The sequence below is a fragment of the Pseudorca crassidens genome, chromosome 17 (assembly GCF_039906515.1).
Source record: "Pseudorca crassidens isolate mPseCra1 chromosome 17, mPseCra1.hap1, whole genome shotgun sequence".
In the NCBI taxonomy this organism is placed as follows: Eukaryota; Metazoa; Chordata; class Mammalia; order Artiodactyla; family Delphinidae; genus Pseudorca; species Pseudorca crassidens.
The window spans coordinates 35826208-35841691 of NC_090312.1; the positions used below are offsets into that span (position 1 = coordinate 35826208).

At 38.1% G+C, this 15484-nt stretch overlaps 1 protein-coding gene across 9 annotated transcripts in view; it reads left to right on the forward strand.

Moving 5' to 3' along the window:
* The window catches only part of NCALD (neurocalcin delta), a 432221-nt gene that overhangs the window by 339701 nt on the left and 77036 nt on the right, over positions 1 to 15484 (forward strand). Inside the window, exons 1-2 of one of the 9 annotated variants that reach the window (XM_067711606.1) lie at positions 9838 to 9982; positions 10640 to 10727. The exons of 6 other annotated variants lie outside the window; for them this stretch is intronic. The gene's annotated coding sequence lies outside the window, so the exon portion shown is untranslated. Of the gene's footprint in view, positions 1 to 9823; positions 9983 to 10639; positions 10728 to 15484 lie in introns of those variants that run through there. 2 more of the 9 variants (XM_067711607.1, XM_067711602.1) reach the window with 2 other exon arrangements.

Below are 15484 nucleotides of genomic sequence, written 5' to 3' on the forward strand. Positions count from 1 at the left end.
AGTATAAAATAACCATAAGAAATAAATCAATGCTTTCTAAAAATATATCAAATGTAAATTATTTCCAAAATTTATGGAGCCAGGTTTCCTGGGTGTAGATCCTGGCTCTGCCATGTGCTAGATAGGCAAGTTACTTAATCACTCTATGCTTAAGTTTCTTTAGTTATGAAATGTGGAAATGAGTGATGCCTACCTCATAGTTATTATAGTGAATAATTTAATATACGTATAGCACTTAGAACAATGCTCCAGATATAGTAAGTGCTCGATTAATCAGTTAATGTAAAAGATTATCCAACGTTAACAGCTATAACCATAAAATACATCAGCATATAACTTATGTGCACTCATAATAAATATGATTTAATAGAGATAAGTTTGATTTATTTGGCAAATTTACTTGAACCCATTCATCGCTAGAAAATTTTGTGATAACTCAACATTTTTGGTTTTGTTTTTCCTTCCTTTGCCTTTTTGGGGGGTTGAGGGGAGGCTCTCCCTTCTCTGTTAGCAGGAATAAAAAGGAAACATTTCTTTCTCAGCATTTTGAGGAGTCACTCAACATTTATTGAGCATTTGTGTTCTGGTCCTTGTGCTATTAACCATAGGGTTGTAGAGATGAATAAGATTCATCCTTTCCCTGAAGGTCTTAGACTTATCAGAGTCAGACAGATAAGTAAGAAATTACATATACATTGAGCCACTGACCCTGTCACAGGGTATCAGAATTTTAAAATCCTCACAACAACCTTAGGATGTAGGCACTAAGGCTCAGAGCACTTGAGTAACTTACCCAGATGAGATTTGAACCCAGTGCTTCCAAACAATAGGTCTATGGCCTTCCCACTAATGCTGAGACAGGGATACAGCAAAACTTCTACCTAGAAACATCAAATAAAAGGCTGATTATAGTTGTCTACTCATTGCCTAAAACACCTGTTAATTCAGGTATGTGAACCCAAGTCAGAATGCTTGTTTAGTAGCATTTAAGTGTTATTTCCGACAGAGTGGTCAAACTAATAATAAGGAGCCCTGACATTCATACAGCAAGTGAAAACTATGGTGCAGAAGTATTTTTGAATGGGTATTTTTAAATTAAGTGAATCATTTTTACCTAAAAATATGAGTTATTATTTTAAAAAGAAAATGACTCATATTGTCTTCAATGCAGTGGGCTGTGATTGGAAAAGGCCCTCATATGTATTTCCTATGATATTTTTACCTACATTGGGATTAATTAGCCAAATGGGTAGAAACCTGAGCTCCAAAGAGATCATCGTCACAATTTCAACTCTGCAAGAGACCAGTGACTTCCTTAGCTGTAAGAGGAATCTCTAATTCTAGACAGTTTGCAAAGGGAAATGAGTGATGGCAGGTTGGAAGCATGCTATAGAAAAAAGGATTACATGTATCCACTTTTCATTTTGAAGGTCAGTCCACTGATAATTTTAACTTATAATATGAGTGCCCAAGTCAGTATACAATAAAATATACTAGTCTTTAAAAAAAAAAAAACTTTATTGGAGTATAATTGCTTTACAATGTTGTGTTAGTTTCTGCTGTATAACAAAGTAAATCAGCTACATGTATACATATATCCCCATATCCCATCCCTCTTGTGTCTCCCTCCCACCCTCCCTATCCCACCCCTCTAGGTGGTCACAAAGCACCAAGCTGATCTCCCTGTGCTATGCAGCTCCTTCCCACTAGCTATCTATTTTACATTTGGTAGTGTATATATGTCGATGCTACTCTCTCACTTCGTCCCATCTTACCCTTCCCCCTCCCCGTGTCCTCAAGTCCATTCTCTACATCTGTGTCATTATTCCTGTCCTGCCCCTAGGTTCACCAGAACCTTTTTTTTTTAGATTCCATATATATGTGTTAGCATATGGTATTTGTTTTTCTCTTTCTGACTTACTTCACTCTGTATGACAGACTCTGGGTCCATCCAGCTCACTACTAATACCTCAGTTTCTTTTCTTTGTATGGCTGAGTAATATTCCACTGTATATATGTGCCACATCTTCTTTATCCATTCCTCTATCAATGAACACTTCCATGTCCTGTCTATTGTAAATAGTGCTGCAGTGAACATTGTGGTACATGTCTCTTTTTGAATTACAGTTTTCTGAGGGTATGTGCCCAGTAATGGGATTGCTGGGTCGTATGGTAGTTCTATTTTGAGTTTTTTAAGGAACCCCCGTACTGTTCTACATACTGGCTGTATTAATTTACATTCCCACCAACAGTGCAAGAGGGTTCCCTTTTCTCCACACCCTCTCCAGCATTTATTGTTTGTCGATTTTTTGATGATGGCCATTCTGACTGGTGTGAGGTGATACCTCATTGTAGTTTTGAGTTGCATTTCTCAAATGATCAGTGATGTTGAGCAAAACTTTCATGTGTTTGTTGGCAATCTGTATATCTTCTTTGGAGAAATGTCTGTTTAGGTCTGCCCATTTTTGGATTGGGTTGTTTGTTATTTTCATATTGAGCTGCTTGAGCTGCTGGTAAATTTTAGAGATTAATCTTTGTCAGTTGCTTCGTTTGCAAATATTTTCTCCCATTCTGAGGGTTGTCTTTTCATCTTGTTTATGGTTTCCTTTGCTGTTCAAAAAGCTTGTAAGTTTGATTAGGTCTCATTTGTTTATTTTTGTTTTTATTTCCATTCCTCCAGTAGGTGGGTCAAACAGGATCTTGCTGTGAATTATGCCATAGAGTGTTCTGCCTATGTTTTCCTCTAAGAGTTTTACAGTGTCTGGCCATATATTTATGTCTTAAATCCATTTTGAGTTTATTTTTGTGTACGGTGTTAGGAAGTGTTCTAATTTGATTCTTCTACATGTAGCTGTTCGGTTTTCCCAGCACCACTTATTGAAGAGGCTGTCCTTTCTCCACTGTACATACTTGCCTCCTTTATCAAAGATAAGGTGACCGTATGTGTGTGGGTTTATCTCTGGGCTTTCTATCCTGTTCCATTGATCTATATTTCTGTTTTTGTGCCAGTACCATACTGTCTTGATTACTGTAGCTTTGTAGTATAGTCTGAAGTCAGGGAACCTGAATCCTCCAGCTCCGTTTCTCGTTCTCAAGATTGTTTTGGCTATTCGGGATCTTTTGTGTTTCCATACAAATTCTGAAATTTTTTGTTCTAGTTCTGTGAAAAATGCCATTGGTAGTTTGATAGGGATTGCATTGAATCTGTAGATTGCTTTGGGTAGTAGAGTCATTTTCACAATGTTGATTCTTCCAATCCAGGAACATGGTATATCTCTCCATCTACTTGTATTATCTTTAATTTTTTCATCAGTGTCTTATAATTTTCTGCATACAGGTCTTTGGTCTCCTTAGGTAGGTTTTATTCCTAGATATTTTATTCTTTTTGTTGCAGTGGTAAATGGGTGTGTTTTCTTAATTTCACTTTCAGATTTTTCATCATTAGTGTATAGGAATGCCAGAGATTTCTGTGCATTAATTTTGTATCCAGCTACTTTACCAAATCCATTGACTAGCTCTAGTAGTTTTCTGGTAGGATTTTCTATGTATAGTATCATGTCATCTGCAAACAGTGACAGCTTTACTTCTTCTTTTCCGATTTGGATTCCTTTTATTTCTTTTTCTTCTCTGATTGCTGTGGCTAAAACTTCCAAAACTATGTTGAATAATAGTGGTGAGAGTGGGCAACCTTGTCTTGTTTCTGATCTTAGAGGAAATGCTTTCAGTTTTTCACCATTGAGGATGATATTGGCTGTGGGTTTGTCATATATGGCCTTTATTATGTTGAGGTAAATTCCCTCTAAGCCTACTTTCTGGAGAGTGTTTATCATAAATGGGTGTTGAATTTTGTCAAAAGCCTTTTCTGCATCTGTTGAGATGATCCTATGGTTTTTATTCTTCAATTTGTTAATATGGTGCATCACACTGATTGATTTGCTTATATTGAAGAATCCTTGCATTCCTGGTATAAACCCCACTTGATCATGGTGTATGATCCTTTTAATGTGCTGTTGGATTCTGTTTGCTAGTATTTTGTTGAGGAGTTTTGCATCTGTGTTCATCAATGATATTGGTCTGTAGATTTCTTTTTTTGTGACATCTTTGTCTGGTTTTGGTATCAGGGTGATGGTGGCCTCGTAGAATTAGTTTGGGCATGTTCCTCCCTCTGTTATATTTTGGAAACATTTGAGAGGGATAGATGTTAGCTTCTCTCTAAATTTTTGATAGAATTGGCCTGTGAAGCTGTCTGGTCCTGGGCTTTTGTTTCTTGGAAGATTTTTTTTTTTTTTTGCTGTACGCGGGCCTCTCACTGTTGTGGCCTCTCCCGTTGCGGAGCACAGGCTCCAGATGCGCAGGCTCAGTGGCCATGGCTCACGATCCCAGCGGCATGTGGGGTCCTCCCAGACTGGGGCACGAACCCACGTCCCCTGCATTGGCAGGTGGACTCTCAACCACTGTGCCACCAGGGAAGCCCCTGTTGGAAGATTTTTAATCACAGTTTCAATTTCATTGCTTGTGATTGGCCTGTTTATATTTTCTGTTTCTTCCTGGTTCAGTCCTGTAAGGTTGTGCTTTTCTAAGAATTTGTCCATTTCTTCCAGGTTTACATTTTATTGGCATATAGTTGCTTATAGTAATCTCTCATGATCCTTTGTATTTCTGCAGTGTCAGTTGTTACTTCTCCTTTTTCATTTCTAATTCTGTTGATTTGAGTCTTCTCCCTTTTTTTCCTGATGAGTCTGGCTAATGGTTTATCAATTTTGTTTATCTTCTCAAATAATCATTTTTTAGTTTTATTAATCTTTGCTGTTGTTTCCTTCATTTCTTTTTCATTGATTTCTGATCTGATCTTTATGATTTCTTTCATTCTGCTGACTTTGGGTTTTTTGTTCTTGTTGTTGTTCTTCTTTCTCTAATTGCTTGAAGTGTAAGGTTAGATTGTTTGAGATTTTTCTTGTTTCTTGAGGTAGGACTGTATTGCTATCAACTTCCCTCTTAGAACTGCTTTTGCTGCATCCCATAGGTTTTGAGTCATCGTGTTTTCATTGTCAGTTGTTTCTAGGTATGTTTTGATTTCCTCTTTGACTTCTTCAGGGTTCTCTTGGTTATTTAGTAGTGTATTGTTTAGCCTCCATTTGTTTGTATTTTTTACAGTTTTTTTCCTGTAATTGATGTGTAGTCTCATAGCATTATGGTTGGAAAAGATACCGGATATGGTTTCAATTTTCTTAAATTTACCAAGGCTTGATTGATGATCCAAGATATGATCTATCCTGGAGAATGTTCCATGAGCACTTGAGAAGAAAGTGTATTTTGTTGCTTTTGGATGAAATGTGCTACAAATATCAATTAAGTCCATCTTGTCTAATGTGTCCTTTAAAACTCGTGTTTTCTTATTTATTTTCATTTTGGAGAATCTGTCCATTTTTAAAAGTGGAGTGTTAAAGTCCCCTACTCTTACTATGTTACTGTCGATTTCCCCCTTTATGGCTGTTAGCATTTGCCTTATGTATTGAGGTGCTCCTATGTTGGGTACATATATATTTATAATTGTTATGTCTTCTTGGATTGATCCCTTGATCATTATGTAGTGTCTTTCTTTGTCTCTTGTAATAGTCTTTTTAAAGTCAATTTTTTCTGATATGAGAATTGCTACTCCAGCTTTCCTTTGATGTCTGTTTGCATGGAATATCTTTTTCCATCCCCTCACTTTCAGTCTGTATGTGTCCCTAGGTCTGAAGTGGGTCTCTTGTAGACAGCATATACATGGGTCCTGTTTTTGTATCCATTCAGCCAGTCTGTGTCTTTTGGTATAATCCAAACCATTTAATCCATTTACACTTAAGGTAATTATCGATATGTACGTTCCTATTACCATTTTCTTAATTGTTTTGGGTGTGTTATTATAGGTATTTTCCTTCTCTTGTGTTTCCTGCCTAGAGAAGTTCCTTTAGCCTTTGTTGTAAAGCTGGTTTGGTGGTGCTGAAATCTCTTAGCTTTTGCTTGTCTGTAAAGGTTTTAATTTCTCCATCGAATCTGAATGAGATCCTTGCTGGGTAGAGTAATCTTGTTTGTAGGTTTTTCCCTTTCATCACTTAAACTATGTCCTGCCACTCCCTTCTGGCTTGCAGAGGTTCTGCTGAAAGATCAGCTGTTAACCTTATGGAGATTTCCTTGTATGTTATTTGTTGCTTTTCCCTTGCTGCTTTTAGTATTTTTCCTTTGTATTTAATTTTTGATAGTTTGATTAATATGTGTCTTGGTGTGTGTCGCCTTGGATTTATCCTGTATGGGACTCTCTGCACTTTCTGGACTTGAGTGACTATTTCCCTTAGCATGTTAGGGAAGTTTTCAACTATAATCTCTTCAAATATCTCAGACCCTTTCTTTTTCTCTTCTTTTTCTGGGACCCTATAGTTCGAATGTTGGTGCATTTAATGTTATCCCAGAGGTCTCTGAGACTGTCCTCAATTCTTTTCATTCTTTTTTGTTTATTCTGATCTGGTGTAGTCATTTCCACTATTTTATATTCCAGGTCACTTACCTGTTCTGCCTCAGTTATTCTGCTATTGATTCCTTCTAGGAATTTTTAATTTCAGTTATTGTGTTGTTCATCGTTGTTTGTTCTTTAGTTCTTCTAGGTCCTTATTAAACACTTCTTGTATTTTCTCCATTCTATATCCACGATTTTGGATCATCTTTACTATCATTTTTCTGAATTCTTTTTCAGGTAGACTGCCTATTTCCTCTCCATTTGTTTGGTCTGGTGGGTTTTTACCTTGCTCCTTCATCTGCTGCATATTTCTGTGTCTTCTCATTTTGCTTAACTTACTGTGTTTGGGGTCTCCTTTTTGCAGGCTGCACGTTCATAGTTCCCATTGTTTTTGGTGTCTGCCCCAGTGGGTGAGGTTGGTTCAGTGGCTTGTGTAGGTTTCCTGGTGGAGGGGACTAGTGCCTGTGTTCTGGTGGGTGGGGCTGGATCTTGTCTTTCTGATGGGCAGGGCTGCATTCTGTGGTGTGTTTTGGGGTGTCTGTGAAGTTAGTGTGATTTTAGGCAGCCTCCCTGCTAATGGGTGGGGTTGTGTTCCTGTCTTGCTAGTCGTTTGGCATGGGGCATCCAGCACTGGAGCTTGCTGGCCACTGGGTGGATCTGGGACTTAGCGTTGAGACTGAGATCTCTGGGAGAACTCTTGCTGATTGGTAATACTTGGGGCCGGGACGTCTCTTGTGGTCCAGTGTCCTGAACTCAGCTCCCCCTCCTCAGAGGCTCAGGTGTGACACCAGGCCAGGGCATCAAGACACTGTCAGCCACACAGCTCAGAATAAAAGGGAGAAAAAAAAGAAAGAAAAATTATAATAATAATAAAATAATTTAAAACATTTTTAAAATTTATTAAAATAAAAAAAAATTTAAAAAGAGAGCAGTCAAACTAATAAATCACCAATGATAACATGTGCTAAAAACTAAACTAAGATAAACATTAAAATTAGAAACAAATTAGTCACAGACAGCAAACCCCAAGTCTACCACCTCACTTTTGCGATGATTCGTTTTCTGTTCAGGTATCACAGATGCAGGGTACATCAAGCTGACTGTGGGGATTTACTAATCTGCTGCTCCTGAGGCTGCACAGAGAAATTTCCCTTGCTCTTCCGTTTGCACAGCTCCTGGGCTTCAGCTTTGGTTTTGGCCCTGCTCTGTGTGTAGGTCACCCTCAGGCATCTTTCGGGAAGTCTGAGGTCTTCTGCCAGTGTTCAGTAGGTGTTCTGTAGGATTTGTTCCACATGTGGGTGTATTTTTGTTTTATTTGTGAGGAGGAAGGTGATCTCCACGTCTTACTCCTCCGCCATCTTGAAGATACCCCTCTACTTAGTCTTAAAAATGATAGAAAATTCAAAATAAAAAGGTGTTACTATTTGTTGAATTTTAAACTAATTTAAGGCCAGAATTTTAAGAACTGATAACTTCTTGTTTCAGAGGACATCACCTATTGGCAAACTGTGGTACTGCAGTTTCACTGCATAAAGAGGAAGAGATGATTAGGCAGCCATGGATTTGGAGTCAAAGAGATGGTAAAGCAGGCAGCTCAGAGAACATGGGGCCCTGGAAGTCTAGAAGGAAATGCTTTCTCTCCTCTCTTCCCATTCCCCTCATTGCTGTGATGTACACTTCTGACAGAAAACCAGAACTATAACTGGAACAAACTACAAATTTGTGAATTGTGACTGTTGCTGAAATCTACCACTGGTGTGACATCCTGACCCATTTAGATAGGCATTGGATTCAATGAGCCAATTGTCCTTGTGCTAAGAGGTAAATTCCTAGCTATCATTAATCTGAAATTAAAGGGGGGAGCGTTCATTATAGCATTACACTTTGATTTTACTTTTGCAGTGCTACAGCTAATAGCATCAGGAAAATAACTTTGCAAATAAAAATGTATCTTTTCTCCCAGATGGGGCTGGGACAGAAGTAAAGGAAGAGGAAGATGGAATAGGAAGATTCTATGGTCAGTTTGAACATTAGTCTTACTGTGCTAGAAGTAATTCCTGACTCTTAACTGAAGAAATTTCATTCTTTTGCAGTGACATAAATGTAGTCTGCTCAGCTGGTTTAGTTTCCATTTATATTTTGTAGCACCCCAGAGCTACTTTTTGTCTTTTTAAAGAAGCCAGCAGAAGCCAGCCAGAAGAAATCCTGATAACTTTAGCATGGGAAGGTTTTGAGAGCAATCTCTTCTCCCCGCCTTTTAACCTCTTTCCCCTTTGAATGGTATATGTTTCAATGGATGTATTTTTCAGAGTACCTTCCTCTGCATTTTATTTCATCTTATTTAATGGACTTCCTATTAATCAAGAGGGAGAATGAACTAGGAAATAAGCACTGTGTGGAGTTAGAAGTAAGGTAGGGTTGTCCTAAAGGAAATGAAGCTGAAGTTAGAAAATGTGCCGGACCTTCCTTTTATTCTGCTGTCCTAGGCTTTCACTGAAGTTTGTGTTTGGGGACACCCATTTACTCCATGCTGAGTCCCAAAGGGATGTGGACAAGAGCATTTAGAAGGGGAGGATTTGGCACCTCTATGGTGACCCCCAAAGTACAAATCCAAAAAAGTTTAAAATGTAAAGCGTTTTACAGTAGCACTGTTTTGAAACTGTTTCGGTCGTTCATCCTTGCACAGACATTTTACAGTGCAGGGGTCCTGAATTCATCTCACCTGATTCCCCATCCTAGTTGACGTGAGGCTCGTTAGACTCTCATCTGACTCAGGGCCACCACGCCCCATGTTTCTTCTTTCTTTCCATTACTAGTCTGGTCTCAGTACATTGATGTGGATTCTTATATCATTTTAAAAATATCTTTTCTTCCAGCTCCCCTTGAGCTTCTGTTTTTATCCATTTACTTACAAATAGATTTAATTAGCTTAGAATACTAAGCCCAGAATTTCTTAGTTCTTTCCTTCTGTTCTACAGAGAGAGACACAAACTTCATGCTGGTGACACTGAGACCAATGGGAACTTCGGAGGGGCATGCATTTTCTTGCCAGAAACTGTAAGGAACAGCCTTGAAGAGGAAAGTTGTAGGCACTCTTTAGTCACAACTTCAAGGGTTGAGGTTGCTGGGTAGCTGTCCGTGATGGTTGTGGGGTGTGTGCGTACACACACACACACACACACACACACTCACATGCACTCACAAACACATACACATCACAGTGACAGATGACCTATTGAAATAATTTCAGAGCTGTTCTGTGGTTGCTACGACAACCAATGCTCTCTTGGCTTTCATCTGGCCATGTGACAGGGACTTTGACGTCAGCCGGAGGCAGAGTCTGTGGCTGAGTCCACACAGTCAAAGGCCTGTGAGAATCTGGTGGATGCTGGCCGCTGCTGCTGCTCTTAACGCTGCTGCCGCTGCTGCTTCTGCGTCCCAGGGGCTGCAGAGCATGGACTGTTAAATCTTGCACTTCTTCTGTGTGAGGTAATTAGTTTGCTTTATATACAGTAGTTAGATGTGTTTGTAGATCATTGTGGTTTGGCCCTCTCTCTTACCTCTTACAAGTTTGTCTTCATGAACAATTACTGTTGTACCAGGAGAAAAATGTGAAGCAGCTTCTAGTTGTTAATTTCGGGTGGAATCTCTGGCATTTGGTTAAATTTGGATTAGTGTTCTGTGAAGTAGGTTAAAATATTAGCCGCCTTTCTTGTTCAACACTTGCTAACATGACATTATTTAGAGATACAGGTTTTGCGGCTTGAGCCAAATATTCCCCGTTGAATTCCAGGAATCCTCCCTTCAGTATTGTTTTCGGTTTAAAGACTCCAGCATAGCCTTGCAACATGTTGCTAACTTTGCTTTTTTTATATTTGCTACCATATTCTGAATCAGCCTGGAGTAGTTTGGTATTTGGTTTCTGTCTTGTTTGTAGCATTCATAATTAGCAACAATAGGCACGGCGGGAAAGAACATTATACTTTGAAACAAAAGTTGGAGTTCTTCTAGTAAATAAAGTATTCTGAAAATACCAGGGAAAACTGTCAAGAGCTTCCTGTTTAGAGAAAAATAATCTGGAATATGCCAAGGAAGTTGGGGTGGAACCTCTGACATGTGCTCATGCAGTTGCTTTTTGGTTCTCAGAGCAAAGTGCACATTTTCAGTATCTTCCTGTGAAAATTCAGCTGTGAAGAGAATAGCATTGGATGGTCTTCATTCACTAAGGAGGCATGTAAGCTATTTTTATATTTAAAAATTGAAATAATTACCTAGAGAAGAAAACAATAGCCCTAAAACTAAATTATCATTGGTAGATCTACTTTAATTCAAAGACAGATATAAATAGCCACTGAAAATCGCTCTAGATCTTGAATGAGTAATTTGATAACTGTGATTAATAAAGCTTTTAATCTCTATTCCTATAACAATATATACTACAAATGGAGGGTGTTGCATTGTTGTAGTTCCTTTCTTTCCCAAGTTTAGTAATTTTGAATTTTCCATCATTGCACACAAGTTGGATGGTTTTCGTAGCTTGTAATTCAACAAAAACCTCTGGTACTGAAGTTGATCGAGCCTAGATTTATAAGCAGGTATCTAAATCTTACAAATTTAACTGGAAAAAAAGGCAAATTTTAGAGCAGCACATGTAATATACCTACTGTTTTGATGAATAGAAAAATAATGGTTTATGTAAATGAAGAATACACATTTTATAGTATGTGAGTTACATATCAATTTTACAGTATGTGAGTTGTATATCAAGATAGCAAGAATCTATTATTCTTTTCTGTATTCTTTATTAGTTTCTGAATTCTGATCACCTTTATTTTACTTAGAGATGAACATTTTGAACAGTATTTAGCTTCAATAATAAGTGAATAATTGTGAGTGCATAAATAATTTCTCAGTAGCTTTCAATGAGTGAATATTCATTTAACTTGCTGCCATTTGATATGTCTGTTTTTGGCCAGAGTCTCCATGGAGGATTTTCCAAAAACTCTTAATGTGCTTACACTCGAGGCACATCTACTGAGGCGTTATCTCATTGTTTAATTTACCTCATAATTATAATAACTCAGAGGCCCTATTCCTAACACTCCTAGAAATATGTTAATTGATTTGCAGTGTTTCAAGTGAGCATGAATAGGACCCATAGCCAGTAGCACTGTCATTTAAAAGCAGTCTTTGATGGGATGCTTTGATGTTTGCTTCTTTTACTCAGAATAAGGAATTTTCGTTATAGTTTTTCCAGGTAGTGAAGATTTTCTTGATGCTCTCTCTGTGTTTTAAAGTTATAAAATGATTGTATTCAGTGCCCTAATAAAACAGACTGGATTTCAGCAATACGAAATAAGTGAATATTTTAGTGTTGATCGGCAAAATGACAATGATAAAGTTTATCATTAGAAGAAAACAACCTATGCTATGATGGCAGAAATAGTTTAGAATCTACAGGTCTTTTCTTATGGAAAATTAGGGGAAAAAATGACTCTTATCAGAATCATCTATTTACAGCAATGAGACTGTGTTGATTTCAAGGTCAAGTTTGCTTCAACTTCAAAAGATACTAGCAAGGAATGATTTACTCTAGAAACCTGGATGTTGCATTATTAAATGCTTTATGTACAGTTTCAAGGGATTTTAATCTTTTGGGTGCCATGGACCTCTTTGGCAGGCTGGTGAAGCTTATAGGTTCTCCTTAGAATGATGATTTTAAATGCATGATAAAGTATGCAGGATGACAAAGGGAATTACTTTTATTGAAATACATTAACCAAATTTTTAAAATTGTGTGTGTTGTCAATAATTCACTATTAAATAAAACAAATTAGCAGCAGTTATAATTACTACCATAGTTATAATAACTACCATAATTTTGAAGTAGTGATGAACATAAAAGGTATTTCGAGATGGCTACAGTGACTGTAATGTGATGTGAGAATATCTGTGATTTCTCTTGGCAACAAAACCGCAGGTACGGTGGTTTATGCTCTACATTTTAATCTAAATTTTACTTTGAGGTTAGTGAAACTAAAGATAGAATATTTTTCCCATCCAAGTTCCTGGATCCCATGAATTCTCTCCACCCCTGAGTTAAATGATATGTAAGCTTGTGATGCTAAAAGGTCTTGGAACTGCACTGGACAAAATCCACACCTCCATTTCCACATTCAGCTCTACCACATCTGATTTTATTCTCTGACGGTGTGAATTTCACAGTATTCTCTAATTTCTGTGTGAAAGGGGTGGTATCCACATTGCTACCAAATTGTAAATTTCTTTTGTTTTCCTCCTTAATCCATAAGCAGGCTTGTGTACTTGGACTGAGCTCATACCTAGTTAGATAGGGGTTAAGAGGAAAAACTTATAGTGTTAACGCAAGTTAAAACCGTGGACCATAGAAGTAAGACTATAGCTATTTACAAAGGGACCTTTATCCAGTCAAAGAAAATAAGCAAGTAGTACTTTCATGAAGAATGCAGGATGTTATATGAGATCGTAGCTGAAGAAATATTCTAGAAGGTACTTTGTGTGCTCACAACAATTGAAATGAGCATTAAAGAATTTATGTCACTTTTCAGTTTGATGTAAAGCACATACATGCATAAATTGATCACTTGTAATGTAAATTTCAGTTACTCTGGATAGAGCCTGCTGGTTCACCTGTCAGAGGTCCCTGGAACAGGAGACATTGATTCAAAATGAAATGAGGAATGGAGACACTTCCCAAGTAATCGGAACGCAAAATCTTATTTGACTTATTGGATATTCAAGAACAACACAGGAAATATTAATATTATTGTTTAGGGTGACTTATATAAGAATTGTCTCCTTTCCCATGTCACTCTTAACTTGCAGAAGATATTGCCTAATTTTCCTCTGCAGCTAACTAGGTGACTTTGCAGTTAGTTGGCTGATGTCGTGTATCGCTGCCTTTCCAGCTCTGCGCTTAGTCCTTACATCCTTTTATTACATCAGCACCATCACCCCAGCATAAGAAAATTGGAGCTATGACATTATGCACAAGCTGGTGTTTAAACTCTATCCAAATCCCTAACATTTGAAATGGAAGCTTAGCAGTTTTTCTTCATGTGTTCTCGGGGAATTACAAAAGAGGATCTTCCCAAACATTTCTTATTCTTTGGACTAGAAAAGGACACCTTCTTCGGGGGCTTTGAGTGTCTGTGGCACCTTGATAAAGAAACTTGGAAAAAGTCAAAAATCTCAGAATCCAGTTGGAAAGGAATGTGCCATTATTTTTCATGAAATCAAGTGTTATTTTAATGGTACCCTGTGATGGAAATCAACTAGAAATAGCATTCCAAAACGCAGTATTTTTTATTGTTTCCAGAAGTGATGCCGTAAAAGTTAGTGCTCATTAAGACTTCGATACAAAAATTATATGATAAATATTTAAATCCAACGGAGGCATCTACTCCAAACCAAAAACAGTCTGCTCTTTTTATTTCTGCAGTGAACTTTAGGGGATTTTTGGACATATTTCTGTAAATGCCTTTAATTAGAGACATAGCATCCCTTTAAAACTTAGTTTACATTAATGTAAAACATAGTATACTTACATCACATGAAAGTTCTATATTTGATTTTCAAGAAAGAAATCTCTAGTCTGAAAGATAGTCTAGCTGCTGCCTGTCCTAAAAGGAGGATTGTCCATATTTTCTGATTTCTGAATTGCAATGAGTGCAGGAAAACCAAAGACTGCAAACTGCTTTCATGCCAAGATGAATTCTCTTATGGATGATTCTAGAATTGCTTTACTTTTATGAATTTAAACCCTATCCATGAGATAGAAGAGTGTTGTATTCTTTGGCTGACTGCTCTGCTGACTCCCACAGACTTACGGATGATTCATACAACTAAAACCACGACCAATTTTGTGACGACCATATTTACAACATCCTTGGAGATAAATTTAAAACTAGCATCCCACAACAGTTATCCGATCCTGCGCCTTCCCACGTTTTGCCATGGGTCAAGTGAAGCATTGGGTTGCATCACTCAATCAGCAAGCATTTTATCAAGGGGCTACTGCGTCCACAGTATCGTAGTAGGCATTTGGGGCTCCCCCCTCATGTGGTCTTTGAGGGATATGCCACTGGCTTAAAGAGCCCAAGTTACTTTATAGACTTCTGACTTCTGTTTGCTTGAGCTTTTATTCAAACATTCAGTCTTTCATGCATTCAGTAAGTTTTGAGCACCTACTGTGTGCCAGACATTAGACTAGACACTAGGGATGCTATGGTGAACAAGACAGACAAGGTCTCTGCCATCATGGAACTTACAGTCTAACTATATAGGGGACCTTCCCAGAGACCTAAGTGTAACAGCAACCAAGGTTTCTCCCTCACAGCTGTGCTGGTCAGCATAGTCAAAAAGAGAACCTTCTCTATAAGGGAAAAAAATCAAAACAAAAGAGACAAGCAGACAACCTGGGAACCATTAGGTTTTACACCAGAGTCAAACCTTGGAAGAGGCATTCCTCAGCTGGTGAACGGTCAGCCTAATTCGTGAGCAGTCTGTTCATATCAGTGTCAAGGATTCCAGATCAGTACACCCAGCCCTATTTCCAAAGGCTGCTTGTCCTCTCCTGTTCAGAAGATACAAGAGACTGGTAGGGACTGACCTGGAGAATAATTTTCTTTTATGCGTATACCCTGCCTTATGCAAACAACAAGAGCCATTTCATCTTATGAAAGGAATCCTTAAGTTAGTCGTGCTCAAGCATATCAATCCCATCTTCCCTGTACTCACCCAGTCAAGACAGGTTCACTGCTCTAATAAAGAACCCCAAGTGCCAACGGCATAATACAGTACTGTTCCTTATTCACTCAGCCACAGGTCAGATTTGGGAGACAGGCTCTGCTCCATGCAGTAATCCAGGGATTCAGGCTCCTTCCATCTAGTTAAACTGATCTGGGGTCAAATCCCATCTCTGCCACTTGCAGGTGTCACTTTGGGCAAGTT